Source organism: Prionailurus bengalensis, chromosome D2 (genome assembly GCF_016509475.1).
Source record: "Prionailurus bengalensis isolate Pbe53 chromosome D2, Fcat_Pben_1.1_paternal_pri, whole genome shotgun sequence".
NCBI classification, from domain to species: Eukaryota; Metazoa; Chordata; class Mammalia; order Carnivora; family Felidae; genus Prionailurus; species Prionailurus bengalensis.
This window is the reverse complement of record NC_057351.1, coordinates 80,481,765-80,497,448: the sequence shown is the minus strand read 5'-3', so window position 1 is coordinate 80,497,448 and position 15,684 is coordinate 80,481,765.

Here is a 15,684-nt window from a genome sequence, read left to right as displayed (position 1 = left end):
AAGAAGAATTAGAGACCATTCTCAACCTTCTTTCCCTATGAAGCTCATAAAAGTTGATGCAGGGAAGGTCCTAGGAACCTTCATTAACGTCACGGACGGTACACTCTGGCAAGTGCTAGATAGATCCTGTCCCCCGAGCCTGGAACCACTCCAGAAAAGACGCCTGATTTCAATACAACCTGAGAGGGTGTTGTTCTTCTTGCCCAGCATAAGAAATAACCTTTTATTTTGGAAATGCCCAACCTATTTTTTTTAATGTGGCCATAGTGCCGTGATCAACACTCATGTACCCTCTACCTGCACACCTGTATTCATCAGGTGAGCCACAACTGCATGGATGTGCCCACTCTCTCCCAGTCTCTCTCTCTCTCTCTCTCTCTCTCTCTCTCTCTCTCCCTCCCTCCCTCCCCATCTCATGTGTTACAGAATTTTTTTTCGCTCCACTAATTGAGAATAAGTTGCAGAACCACAACCCGTCACCCTTAAATATCTCAGCCTAGGTTTCATAAGAACAAAGACATCCTCTTATGTAACTGCAATATAATTATCAGGAAATTTTACCCTGATACAAGATTACTCTCATAGCATCCATACCCAATTCCCAATTGTTCAAGAACGTCTTTTAGCGCAACGTGTTTCTGACGCAAGAGCCAAGCATTAACTTTCGTGGCTCTGGTTTCCATTAACCTGGACCGCATCTGCAGCTTGTCTGCCTTCTGGGACGCTGACTGCTTTAAAGAGAACGGGCCAGTTGTTTTATAACGTGGTCTCCAATTGGAATTTGTTGGATTTGCTGTTGGATCCAGGCCGTGCGTATTGGGCAAAATACGCAGTAGAGCGGATGACGGTCCCAAATACCCATGTCCGTCCCCCTATTGGCGATGTTGGCTCTGATCACTTGGTTAAGGCACAGTCTGCCAAATGTCTCTACCGTGAAAGGTAGACTTCCAAAAAACCTCGTGATGAACAAATGTGTGGGAAAATTCCCCGACACCTCCATTCAGAGTTCTTGGTTAAATAGTGAAAGGAGTAAGCATGACTCTTAAATGGGCCACGATCTCTGCCGTTAAGTTCAGTCCTGCGGAAGACAGACACCCACCGCACACGATGCGGCCTGCAATCCTTGGAGGAAGGAAGCAGGACGTGAAGTGAACAAATTCATGTATTTCCCGTATACGAAACCAAACAAAATAAATGTTCTGATAGAGGCCTTAGCTAACTGCAGGTACCAAGGGGCCAAACATCTAATTCTAAATGTGATGATTAAGAAACACGTCCTGGAGACACAAAAAAATGGAGAGAGCCTATAGGCAAAGACTTGCAATTATATGCGTGCGCCCGTGTGTGTTTATACACACACACATATATATTTTTTAATGTTTATTTTTGAGAGAGAGTGCCAGCAGGGGAGGGCAGAGAGCGAGAGGGGGACAGAGGATCCAAAGTGGGCTGTGCGCTGACAGCAGCGAGCCCCATGAGCCCTCCCAAAGCATGAGATCACGACCTGACCCAAAATCAAGAGTTGGACACCAAATGAACCAGCCAGGTGCCCCCATACTTGCAGTTACAACAAGCAAGTCACAAAGGAAAAGGGGTGCACGAACAACAAACGTGCAAAACGCTCGACCTCGTCAGCGTCCAGAGAAATACACGCGGCAATATGGACTTTTAAGCCATCCTAGAGTCAAAACATACAAATATTGGTAACACCCCATGCTGACGAGGGTTTAGGGAAGCTGGTGGGCACAAACCCAACCCCCACCCCCACCCCCACCCCCAGGTGTCAGAGGACACTCCCAAATGCTTTCACCTCCCAGGAAATGTGTTTCCCATGTTCCCAAGGGCTCTTTCAACCAGGGCCCTCTGCACACCTCACAAAAACCTGGGTGGAGGGTGCCAGGTGGTTACCAGGCCACACCAAAGCTGCCAACAGGCCTTGTTGGTGTGAGTGATGGACACACCCTGGCCTATGAACTCCCTGAGGGTGGGCTGCGTCCTTTATCTTGGCACCATCCAAGTGCAGGATCTGGCGAGTTGTAGGTCCCCAGTCAATGTTTATGGAACGAATGAAGAAACAAAAGCGTGGATGGACAGAATGATGGAAGATGGATGAATGCATGCATGGGTGAGTAGATGGCTAGGTAGGTGGCTGAATGGCTGGATGGGTGGATAAGTATTCATGTGAGTGAACGCATGGGCAGATGGGTCATCACACCAGCGAAGAAGTTTGGATGGATGAACAGAGGTATGGGCTGGCCGCTGAGTCAATGGATGGGGTGGGAGGCGTGGACGAGTGGATGATAGATAGGTAAGTGAATGGATGAGTGGACAGGCAGATAAGTGTATGAATGAGCAGTTGGATGGGTGGTTAGATAGATGAAGGAATAGGTAGGTGAATGAATGGAGAGTTGGGTGGGTAGATGGATGGAACTGGAAAAAATGTGACTTAGAAGAGTTTTCAGGGCACACTAGTTTTAGGAAGGCCGGAATAAGGACTTCTCTTTTCTCTCCAATCCCTGTAGAGTAAGTAGTGATCCTCCTAAAAGTCCCCTGGACAATGGCCAGCCTACTGTGTCACTTGCTTCCTTGAGGCCTGCCTCATTCACTCTGGGGCTCGGAAGGGCTCTCAGCATGCCTGGGGCCCCATGCTCTGAGCAGCTCACGGGTAGCACAACAGACCTCACTGAGGACAGGCCTCATCCAGGACATGCCTCACTGACTACACACTGCTCCACGGAGCAAAATAGGTGAGATGCATTGAATGAAGGAATCTATCGGCGAAAATGTGGATAAATCACCCCTAATTCTGCCATCTGGAAACAGAGTTATAGTTACCAGTTTCGTGTATTTTTTTTTCATTATTTTTAATTAGCCCATGTGTATCTCGGTGCAAAATTATGTACTACTCTAGAATCAGATTACTTTATATAACAATGCATTTTGAATAATTTCCATTTCGGTCAATATTCTTCAAAAACGTCACACGCCATTACATAAGTGTGCCATGATTAACGAGCCCAACTCTTGTCATTTTCGACTGTTCGTTATCATACGCTCTACTATAATGGACACGCTTACAACTCTGTTTACAAGCCTTCAGGATTCTTTCCTTAGAAGAAATCCCAATTTGCAGAATCGTGCCATCGAAGGACATGCAGAATCATAAGGCTTTTCTTGAATGTCACCAGATCGTCCTCTAGAAGGACGGTGTTAATTCACACTCCAACCGGCGGGGCCAGAGAATCCGTGCCTCTGACACATTAACCTGGGCTGGTTTCTAAACACAGAAGCAAGTTGCCATGTAAAATCTGCCTCCTCTTTACGGAGTGCAAGAACCCTTGATTCGCTTGCTGCAACTCTTGAGAGTAACTTTCATTTCTTATTTTTTTTTACTTAAAAATGTTTAATGTTTATTTTTGAGAGAGACAGAGCATGAGTGGGGGAGGGGCAGAGAGAGAGGGAGACACAGAATCCGAAGCGGGCTCCAGGCTCCGAGCTGTCAGCACAGAGCCCGACACGGGGCTCGAACCCACGGACCGTGAGATCGTGACCTGAGCCGAAGTCGGACGCGTGACCGACTGAGCCACCCAGGCTGTAATTTTCACTTCTGAAACACCCCTCGTGTTTCGAATGCCACCACAAAGGGGCTGGTTCCTCAACGAGAACAATACCGTGCTCCGCACGAGGTGTGTCTGAGCAGGGAACCGAAGCAGAGGGAAGGAACCGACTTCTGCTCTCGGGTATGTTTGCATACCCGGTATGGGAGGCAGCCCTTGGGAGAAACCGCCAGCGCTCCCCACGGTTTTACTGAAGGCAGAGTAATTAGCATCCTCCCATTTCTTATTTCCAATAAATGATCTCCATCATAAAAGTAGTGATCTTCTCATTAGAGAAAAGGACATAAAAGGAATGGGGGCAGGGGTTCTCACCTACAATTCCACTCCCCAAGAACAACCAGGGTAATGTTTCATTGCATTTCCTTCCAGGATTCGTTTTCTGCCGTGTATAGCTTATTCCTTTTATGTGGCTGTAATAAACACAGGATGCAGTGGTATGTCCTGTGTTCAGGTGCCAACACACTTTAAGCATGCCCTCTCTTATTACAAACTCCCAGTAGACCTAATTTTAACAAGTGTATGATACTCCTTCGGGTGGTTGGGACATAGCTTAACCATTTCCCCATGGGACACATAAGTTACCTGTGGTGTCATTAACAACGCGGCACAAAGGTTGGCATGTGTCCATATATCTATTATCTCCTTGCTTTAAGCACATAGGATGACAATCGGAGAATTCATTTGGAGAGAGGGGGAAGGGAAAGCAACACTTCGAGATGCCGACTCCTTGGCAAACAGTCAAATAAGGCTGTGAGTGGGTCTTTAGGCCATCCACCAGTGGGATGCCGCCGTCTTGGGCGCTTTTCAGCAGAGTATTGCCAAATTCTCAGGGTCTGGGGTTGCAGGCCAGTAGGTGAAAGCACCCCCGGGGACTCCCACCTGGCATCCCATGAGCCTTCCTGGTTCCGAACACAGAGTGCAGCCAGCAGAGCGGTGGGGACTTTGCTTTCGTGAGACCGTGTGCTTTCTACGGATGCGATTAGAAGAAAACGCTCCATCTGGTTTCGCAGCGATCCCTCATTTCTGCTTACTAACTTCTTTGGCAACTTTGACTTTCCAGAGAACCAGCGTTGTACTTCTGATGACCGTCATTGGGTTCAAGCGCATAAGTGGCATTTTACAGCCTCTGTCTCCTCCAGGAGCGTGCTAATGTGGGGGGGGGGGGGGGGCAGGAGTGCATAAAGAAGTAGCAATTCTTCTTTAGAAAGGCTGTTCCTACCCACTCAGCATTGCTTTCAATGTGAAAATAAAAACTGCCTGGGCTGGGGGCGCCTGGGTGGCTCAGTCGGTTAAGCGCCTGACTCTTGATTTCAGCTCAGGTCATGATCTCACGGTACGTGGGACTGGGCCCCACGTCAGGCTCGGCAGTGACAGCACGGAGCCTGCTTGGGATTCTCTCTCTCTCCCTCTCGCTGCCCCTCCCCTGCTCGCTCGCTCTCTCTCTCTCTCTCTCTCTCTCTCTCTCTATATATATATATACACACATACATATATATATATATATAAACTTTTTTTAAAAGTGCATGGGCTAAAGAACAGAAGATAAATACAAATGACTAATAAACAGAAGAAAAACGGGCAGTCTCACTAATGATTAGAACAAAGAAAAGTAAAACAATAATACCTTTATATGTCACATCAAAGTATGAACACTAACAATGTATATTGTGTGGTGACAAGGGTACTGTTCTTAGACCGGACTTAGGCTAGTTTAACCTTTCTTTTTTCTCAAATATTCTTATTTATCAACAACTACTTAAATATAAATGAGTGTCAATGGCAATTAATATGAAAAATGAGGGGCGCCTGGGGGGGCTCAGTCGGTGAAGCGTCTGACTTCGGCTCAGGTCACGATCTCACCGTTCGTGGGTTCGAGACCCGCGTCAGGCTCTGTGCTGACAGCTCGGAGCCTGGAGCTTGTTTTGGATTCTGTGTGCCCCCCTCTCTCTCTGCCCCTCCCTGACTCATGTTCTCTCTCTCTCCCTCTCTCAAAAATAAACATTTAAAGAAATTAATGAAATAAGCCAGACACAAAAGAATGAATATTGTATGAATCTACTTCTGTGTGGTCCCTAGAATTGTCAAGTTCATAGAAAGAAACAGAATGGAGGTCCAGGGACCAGGGGAGGTCAGAACGTGAAATTATTGCTCAGTAGGTACAAAGTTTCTGTTCGCAGTGATGACAAGTTTTGGAAACAGCTAGTAGAGAGGGTGGTACCACACTGTGAATGTAGACTTAATTATGCCACTGCATTAGACGCTTAGAAACGGTTATGATGGCAAATTTTATATATATTTGACCACAATTTTTAAAATGCTTTTTAATGCAGAAAATACCAAGAGAGCAAAAGAGCACAAGGCATCAAGGTGGTGACGACCCTTCCCTCTTGTCTCAACTCCCCCCAGCTTTGATCGGGAGCCCTCCGCGTTGGCTACTTAGCTGGGGCCAGCATTCACCCCCCACCATCGTCTTAGAGGCCCCTCCACCTGTCTTTCTCCTTGTTGCTTGCCCAGTTTCCTGCCTCCCAGTCTTCCTTTATGTTCACTTTGCTATTTTGGTAAAATATACACTATGGCAGCTTTATGAGAAACGTGCGTATGGGATATAAATTTTCTAGGACTTTACAAATATGAAACTAAGTTTATGCTACTCTCAGGTTTGATTGGTAGGTCAGTTGGGTAGAATTTCGGGCTGAGAATCACTTTCCTTCCATGTTATGAAAGCATTGCTCATTGTCTGGGAACTGCCAGGTGGCTTGCAAGCTAAGAAATCCAAAGCCAGCCTGACATCTGTCCCTACGAGTAGGACTTATTCTCTTGTATTGGGTTAACTTTGTTTCTTTTCTCTGTGATAGCTCACAGTTTGTCCTCAGTGCCTTGGAATTCCTTGATGTGACTCTATACTGATTCAGGGTAAACTCATGAGCCCCTTTCATTCTGAAACCTATGTCCTTTCATTTTGAAATTTTTTATTGTATCAGGTCCCTTGCTATTTTCAATTTCCTCTTTCCTCTCTTCCTACTCTCTAAACTGGTCTGCTCATTTTCTCATCTTTCTTATTTCCCATCCCGTGGTCTTTTCACTCTGTTTTTGTGAGATTCTTCAACTTTATCTTTTTTAGCCCTATTCTGGGCTTCTCGTTTCTAGAAGAATTTTTTGAGAGAGAGAGAGAGAGAGAGAGAGAGAGAGCAAGCATGAGCAGGAGAGAGGCAGAGAGAGAGGAAAAGAGAGAATCCCAAGCAGGCTCCACGCTATCAGTACAGAGCCCAACATGGGGCTCAATCTCCCAAACCAGGAGATCATGACCTGAGCCGAGATCAAGAGCCAGAAGCTTAACCGACTGAGCCACCCAGGTGCCCATTTCTAGAAGACTTCTAATCTTCAAACAATCTTTTTTTTTTACTGGCTGTTTTTTTTAAATTATGGGTTTGTAGAGTTCTCTATATAATCTGGATAGAAGCCCTTTGTCTAATATAAGAATTACAAATATCTAGTCCCGTTCTGTGTCTTATGTTTTCATTCTCTAAATGGTGTCCTTTGAGGAGCGGAACTTCTAAATTTTCGTGAATTCTAATTAATTAATCTTTTATTTCTCAATTAATGGGTTTTGTGTGTGTGTGTGCATGTGTGTGTGTGCGTGTGTGTGTGTGTGTGTGTCTCCTAGTTTAAAAATCTTTGCCTACTTCAAAATCATGACAGTTCCGCTATGTTTTCTTCTCGAAGCTCTATGACTTATTGTACCTTTCACATTCAGACTCATGGTCCATCTCAGATTGGTTTTTGTGTGCGGCGTGAAGTAGAGGCCAGTGTTTCTGACAGTTTGCTTTGGCCCTTTCCTTCCATGTTGGAGACGTTCTTCAGATATCTGGTAATCCTTGGTGACCTTCACATGCTCAAACATGAGGAACTAAAAAATCGGTCTAGGGATTCTGTGTGTGTGGGAAGGGCATATCAACTACAAACGTCCTTGGAAGTTCATCTGAAGTTCTTCACATTAGTATCTTTACAGTCTTTCCTCCTGGGCTGAACAGTCTCCCTAAAGAAAATTCCTGCAGGGGCGCCTGGGTGGCTCAGTCGGTTAAGCATCTGACTTTGGCTCAGGTCATGATCTCACAATCCGGGAGTTCGAGCCCCCCATTGGGCTCTGTGCCGACAGCTCAGAACCTGGAGTCTGCTTTGGATTCTGTGTCTCCCTCTCTCTCTATGTCCCTTCCCCTGCTCATGCTTGCATGCTCTCTCTCTCGCTCTCCCTCTCTCTCTTTCTCTCTCTCTCCCCCTCCCTTCTCTATCTCTCTCTCTCAAAAATAAGTAAACATTAAAAAAAATTCCTTCAGTCTCCAGCCTGGCGGTCTCTGCCTGGCTGTCCATGTCCCAGGAGTCTTGGGGGGGGGGCGTTGTAGTGGGGGTTCCAGCAGCCACACTGCCTAGGTTCACTCAGACTATCAGGTATGGTAAACACCCCACCCCAACTGCATCTAACGGCCCAATGCAACGTTGCTTGGTCTTACCTTCTCCAGAGAATAACATCCAAATGCATGCAAGGTGCATGCAGGAGGGTGTGGGACCCACTCCATGCGCCACCAACAGAGTTCAGTAGGAAGTCTAGGGATCTGACTGCTTCTGGAAAAACTCTCAGCTTCCGAGACTCACTTGGTACCACCCCTGCATGTTTTGAGGACTCGGCAGAGTGTATTGAATTGGTTTTCTGTTTTCTCCACTACCGGCTGGGAGTTCAGTCTTCCCAAATCTGCTAAAGCAGCTACCTACCCCTTGTCCATCTGCTTCCCAGATTCCCAGATTGTGCTGCTGTGCTCCTCTCGTATTCTTGCAAGTTTATGCCTTTTCAAAAAATCCTGCTGTATTGGGGGGGAAGGAGAGCAAAATTAGTGTGCTTTCATCTGCTGTCTTTACCTGGAAGTTGGTTTAAACCTTTTTTTTTAAGTGTATTTCTTTTGAGAGAGAGAGAGAGAGGAAGAGAGAGAGAATCCCTAGCAGGCTCCATGCTACCAGCGCAGAGCCCAAAGCGGGGCTCGAACTCACTAACCAAGAGATCACGATCTGAGCCGAAGAGTCACACACTTCTTAGCCAACTGAACCATCCAGGAGCCCCTGGTTTGAACTTTTTTTTAAAGAAAGCAATCAATGATGTGTACCAAGAACCTTAGAAACATTCATACCCTTTCGTTCCACTTTTAGAGTTCTAGGAATTTATCCTGAAGAACTCATCAGAAATATGGACAAAGGTATTGATCTTGATGTTCACTGCAGTGTCAAAAAAACTGAAAACAAACTAAATGTCCTACGCGAGAGAACAGATTAGAAACCGATGGTACATCCATGTGATGAAGTATTAAGTCATTAAAAATAATATCTATGAAGAATATTTCACGATAGGGGAAATGTTCATAACATAATCCGTAAGTGCCATAAGGATATAAAAACTATATGTGCAATTTCATCCCAACTCTGGATAGAGAGATAAATGAGTAGGAAGAAGTCTGCTCGTAGAGGAGGCAGTGGGGGGAGGACGCAGCGGAGGAGGAATACCCAAATTTTAACCGCGGTGATCTTTAAACATTTATTATTGCTCTACTCAGAAAAACTTAATTGTTTTCAAATTAAAATAGGGTCTTGCCTCATTTCAGCCACTGTGTCACCCTTCCTGCCCCTAGACTTGCAGTCTGCTTGAGTGCCTCCGTATCGTGACTCACGGAGCCCTCCTGCCTGGAACAGACTTGCTCTCTGACTCCTACCTACCCTTCCAGCGCCAGCCTCTCTTAGATTCCCGTCCATTCCAAACTGGCTTGGGAATCCGTTCTCTAGTTCCTAAGCCCCGTGTGCACGTCTTTATTAGAATGCCTTGCGGGGCACCTGGGTGGCTCAGTCGGTTAAGCGTCCGACTTCGGCTCAGGTCACGATCTCGCGGTTCGTGGGTCCGAGCCCCGCGTCGGGCGCTGTGCTGACAGCTCAGAGCCTGGAGCCTCCTTTGGATTCTGTGTCTCCTTCTCTCTGCCCCTCGCCCACTTGTGCTCTGTCTCTCACTGTCTTTCAAAAATAAAAAAATTAAAAAAATAAAATAAAAAGAATACCTTGCACGTTATTATGACCAGTGGTTTCGTGTTCTATGAACTCCTGGAAAGGGGAAGCATATCCTGTTTCCTTCTGGGTCCTCAGCCTCAGGCCGGACACCTGGCCAGGCCCAGAAGAAAGCTTCCCTCAATGGCCATCACCAGTCTTGGAATGGGACGGAGGTGATTGGATAAAAGAATGAATAGCGTTTGCGTGGACGGTCATCCGGGCATTGAGTGTGCATCAGTCTCCACAATCCTAGTTTTCCGTGACCACGGAAGGCCTAAGCTGCCGGACGTATGATGACAAATGCCAAATGTCTGGGTTCGTCTGGTGATGCCTACCCAAAGCACAGTTAGGAAGTTTGAGAGGAAATAATCGCACGCATCTGTAGACTGGCCTCACAAACCGATCTCGGAGAGAAATGACAAACCCCACAGGCCCCAGCTGCAGTTGACGAGAGTTGCTCCACGCACAGGGCTCCGTAATAATGATCATTAGTTAACATCATTCCACAAGGAACCATTAGAGGAACAAGGCTTGAAATTAGAGTCAAATGATTCCCCCTTCTCTTCCGTCCATGCACACAAGGCCCCAGCAGCACAGCAAGAGGGGTGGGAAAGCTGGGCTCAGTTGTGCTGTAATTATTTCTAACTCTATCCCCAACCCCAAAATACCATCTCGTCACATGGCTTGTCGTTTGTGCGTGGCTCGGTCTGTCATAAGTTGTCAGGTTTTCCCAGCTTTTATTCTGGTTTTCATGAAGCGTCTGCATTCCTGGTAGAATGAAGCTCGTGCTGGGGAATTCTCTTTAAAAGCTGCCGAACGTATGTACTGCCTCTGCTCCTGCAAAGGCTTGGGGACAGTTCTCCGCCACTGACAGGGGGCTACTGCGGCCGGGACATGAGCTCCCTGTACCGCAGGGGCACCCGAACGGCCTTGCCTAGAGCCCCACGCCACCAGCCGGTATGAGGCCTGTGGATACTCTGAGGGTTACCCTGAAGGCCAAAGGCCAACCCGTCCCTGCTGGCAACACTCTCGACGACCAGGCATGAGCCACAGACTCTCCAGGCGAGAGAGTCTCACACCACTCTCTAGTGGGCCGTGGTGTGGCTCAGGGCCGCCCGCCCCCCGTTCACCTTCCTAATGCAGTGTCTTTATGGGGAACTTACTCTACCTGTGGGATTGTAGGAGGGCCCTGCCCTCCCCGAGCCAAGAGGAAGATGGGTGGCTCACGCCGGGATCTGAGCTGAGGCCCCGTGAGTGCGGATCTCGAGCGGGTAGACTAGTTGTCCAGGAATGTTCCCAGCATTCCGGCCCTGAGGCTAGTCCCACTGTTCTACTCCACCCTCCCCCTCTCCCACCCCCACCCTCCGCCCCCAAGAAGCTTCCTTGGTTTCTGCCTATTTCTGAGCCAGGTCTCCAGTCTTCCCGTTGATTCTGGATACTTGTCCAATAAATTCTCTTTTGCTTCACTCCAGAGTTCGTTTCTACTGCTTGCAACCTGAGCACCCTGGCCAACCAACTTGTTCCTCCCTCTTCTCAAGGCCCTCAGAGGCTGCTGAGAAATCCCGAGCCTGAGAAAGTCTGTGATAAAGCCTTTTTCTCCTAGATCAGAACTCCACGTCCTGTCCCCCTCCCCAGGAGCCCTCCAGGTCTCCGATCTCTACCAACCCCTCCCTCTTCTCCCCTGTCGCATCAGTGCCCACCGTCTGCTGGCTGACGATCACCTCTCTGGCCAGTGAATCTTGTTCCAGCTGTATTCACTAACTAGAATGGCCACCCCAAATGGTATGGGACACCCGCCCCACAGAGCCATTCCCTTCCACCCCAGAGGGACACAACTGCCCCTCCCACAGCCCTTTACGGGCACCTTTCAGACACTTAGCACATCTGACCTTCCGTTACAGCTGCGTCCAAAGGTGTCCTTTCAACTCCCCCAGCAGGAGCGACGTGTCAGCAAGCCGTCGGAGAAGCCGGGATGTCCCCAGCTTTGTGCCTCCGCCAGCCATGCTCGCACGCAGTGACTTGGCTGCAACTCTACGGAGACTCAGCCGAGCACTGACAGAGTCCCCGCAACAGAAGCCAGACCCGTCCTCCCCAGGTGCAGGATAATCTCTGGAAGAACACGTGCCCACCTTGCTTACCTTCTCTTGCAGACCCGGACTCTGTTTTCCATTAAATGTCAAGTCCAGTGGCCCATCTTGATCGGAAAGGGCAGGCTTTCACTGCCTTTAAAAACATCTTATTAAAAAGATGGACAGATTCAATAATAGAGTTAAAAGGTGATTCAGGTTCGGAGTCTGCACCTGGGAGATAGCACCGCTTTCCACAGAATGAAACTCAAAGGGCTTGGCCGAGCTTTCAGCCTCCCTGTCCCCTCTGATGTGCGCACACACGCACACACACACACACACACACACACACACGGAGCCAGCACCCAGCTGCAGCTCAGCAAGGACCTCTCTTCCCGCCACGCGTCCTCACTCTCTGTCCTCTGCCACTGCTGTGCCCCGTCTGAGGCCCCTCTTCCCATCTCCACCCAGCGACACTCCGCTGGATTTTCAAAGTCCCCTCTTGAAACCCACCACTGCCAAAAGCCTCCCCACCGCCGCTAATCTGAGTCCCACACCCCCCCCCCGCCTTCTCCCAGTACCTTCTGTAGCCCTTTGGTGAGGCTTACCAGCGCACTCCACTTATGGGGACTGTCGGTGCCTCCTGCCAGATCCTAATCCAGGAGGAGAAAGAACGAACACCTCTCCTTCAGCTTCCTCACCTGCGAAATGGGTAAGAACCACAGCCACAGCACTACGCTGAGAGTTACGTGAGCCTGATGTGTGCAAAGCGCTTAAACAGCACGTGGCACGTGGTGATGCTCTCTGGGCTCCCGGGTGCCCGCCGAGGGCCACTGGTCTTACTGCCACGCTCTCAGTCGCTTCTCGGGGCCTGGAGAGATGAGGTCACTGAAGCACGCAGAGGTCACGTGCATGCGCCAAAGTCATAGAGCCCCTGAGTAGAGTCGCAGGAGCGGGGTTGGGGGGGGTGGGGGGGGGCTCACATCCAGGTCTGGCTGGCTCTCAGGTGCACGTTCTAGGACCATCTCTGACTCTTCCCAAGGTCAGGCCTTCAAGGACTGCCTTTTTGAATTTTGAGGGAGGAAATGATCATGACAATCCATTTTTTTTTTTTTTTTTTTTAAGAAATACCCCCCAGGGGCACCTGGGTGGCTCAGTCAGTTGAGCGTCCGACTTCAGCTCAGGTCATGACCTCGCAGTCTGTGGGTTCGAGCCCCGTGCCGGGCTCTGTGCTGACAGCTCAGAGCCTGGAGCCTGCTTCGGATTCTGTGTCTCCCTCTCTCTCGGCCCCTCCCCCACTCACGCTCTGTCTCTCTCTCAAAAATGAATAAACATTTTTTTAAAAATCTAAAGAAGTCCCCCCAGTTTAGGAACACGTGTCCCAGCTTAGCAGAGCTCCAGTAGACTTTCAGCATCATCTTTGTGCCCCCACAGCCAACTCCAAGCAGAATTTGGTACAAGACGGGCCAAAAGGGATCAGGCGGGAGGGAAAGACCCATCTGGATAACTGAAAGCACCGTGGAACTTTCCAGAGTAGGAGGGGAGGAAGCCTTTTCTCGGCAGAAGGAAAACCGTCTCCAGGAACTGATACCCGGACATCCCTGGGACACGAAACCAAGTTCCTCGATCCAGGTGCCATCCACCCCCAACACCCACTGCCAGAGACGTCACGGTCCTCAGCGCCCAGAACTGCAGGTGCCTGCCGTGGGGCTGGCCTTCGTAGTCTCCCCGTAGTAACGGCAACACGCCGGAACAAGTCGGACCCAGAGCTTCCAGAAGCTGTTTTGCCATGCCTCACCTCATGGGGGATGAACCCAGTAGGTCCTGGGAACACGTAGGTGTCCCCCGAGGCCAGCTTTGCCTGCTGACCGCCTGGCAGGATCCTGCTCCCACTGGTACAAATCACAGACGCCCGGACACGGGACACATCATGTGCCATCCCCACAAGTGCTGACTCTTCCTGTTGACACAAGGGAGGCAGCTGGACCAGGGGAGCCAGACGGTCATCAGCATCCGGGTTCTTGCAGTCGGAAACGTGCACGTGACATCGTCAGATCCTCCCTGACGTGTGGCCCCAGCGGCTCCTGGGAAGGAGGGGCCCTGTCAACGAAGGATCCCACAGAGACCACAGCCTCTAAGCCGACACACTGTCCAGGCCAGTCGGACTGGCCGTGGAGACAGCAGTGCGGTGCCCTTTCCGTCAAGACAGCTTCCAGTTCAGAATTGTTGTTTCCATTCCAAAAACTAAGACAGGATCTCTCTCTCTCTCTCTGTCCCACACACACACACACACACACACACACACACACACACAAGCCTTGTTTCTTAGGACACAGCTGGCAGCTTCTTCTTATCAATGGTTACCAAAGACTAGGGTTGCCTGGTCAAATAACAGCACACCCAGGAAATTTGCATTTCATATAAACAGCAAACAATTTTTAGTCTGAGTATACCCCCAAATATTGGGTGGGATATACTTATACTACAAAATTATCCCCCTTTTTTTTTTTCTTTTTCCGCCCCTGCAAATCAAATTTAACGGAGCATCCTGTACTTCTATTTGCTGGATCCGGCAACCCCATCAAAAAGCTGTAGTTTCAAGCGCGGTGTGGATGCGGCCACAGAGGAGGCAAAGGCGCTGGGAAATCTCACCCTGCAGCCTAAGTGCACTGAGAAATGCTAGCCGTCCATTCGTACCCGGTCCCCCTGGGGGTCGCCAAGCATTGGTAGGATCAGAAGAGGAAAGATGCCGTGCAAAGGCGGACGGGTCCTACTGCTAAAGTACTCCGCCCTGCGCCACCTTCCCCTGACCCCCTCCCACTCCCCCCTGCATCTGTCCTGCCCTTCCCCATGCAGAAGCCACCATGCCCCCCGCCCCCCCCGTGCAAATGACCCCATGCCGCCTCCGGTGGCCATGCCCTTCACCCCCTTCACTCCTTCGTCCCTGGGCCTCTCAGCACCCTCCCGTGGGTCTCTCCCTTCCAGCCACACTCCAATTCTTCCGCCCCGCACACTGCCGCTCTGCTGTGCTCCCTAAAGCACCGCTGGCTCTCATCACGCACTCCTCCGCTCGACGACCCGTCTTGGCTCCCTACCGCGCCCTGGCTAAGACGTATACTCCTGAGCCTGGCGTTCAAGTTCTCCCCGGCCCCCCTTCCCGCCTCCTGTCTTCTGTCTACTCTTCTGCGCCCCTGTTCTCCTCCAGGCTTCTTCCCTCGGGACAGTCTGCCTGGAGCGCCCTGCCATCCTTTCCTCCAAGGACCCATTTCTACACATGCATCAAGGCCCCGGACATCTTCATCCTCTGAACTCATCACTCCCTGCCGAGGGTCCTTTCCATTTACTCATTGGCTTGTTCATTGCCGCTGGGCCTCCCCTCCGCGACAATGTGAGTTCCGTAAGCACAGGGACCGTCTAGCCCAGACCCTTGTGGCAAGTAGGGAGCCTTAAGAGACGTGCTCAGGAGATGCTTATTGGTTTTCCTTTTTATCTTTTTTTAACGTTTATTCATTTTTGAGAGACTGAGTGCGAGTGGGGGAGGGGCAGAGAGAGGGAGACACAGAATCCGAAGCAGGCTCCAGGCTCTGAGCGGTCAGCACGGCGCCCGACGCAGGGCTCGGACCCACAGAGCGCAAGTTCATGACCTGAGCCCAAGTCGGATGCTCCACCGGCTGAGCCACCCAGGCGCCCCAGGAAATGCTTGCTGTTGAATGAATACAAAGCCACCTCTTCTAAGAAGCCCTCCTTGATTCCCCCCCCCCAGCTGCCTATGATCCCCCCAGGCTCAGAACCAAGGCAGCGCCAGAGAAGGCCTCTCTAAGTCACTGACCATTTCTGACTTGGGTTACACAGTGTGTCTTACTCCTCCCACTGGACTGCAAGTTCCTGAAGGGCAGAAACTGAGCCTTATCCTGTGCCTTCTG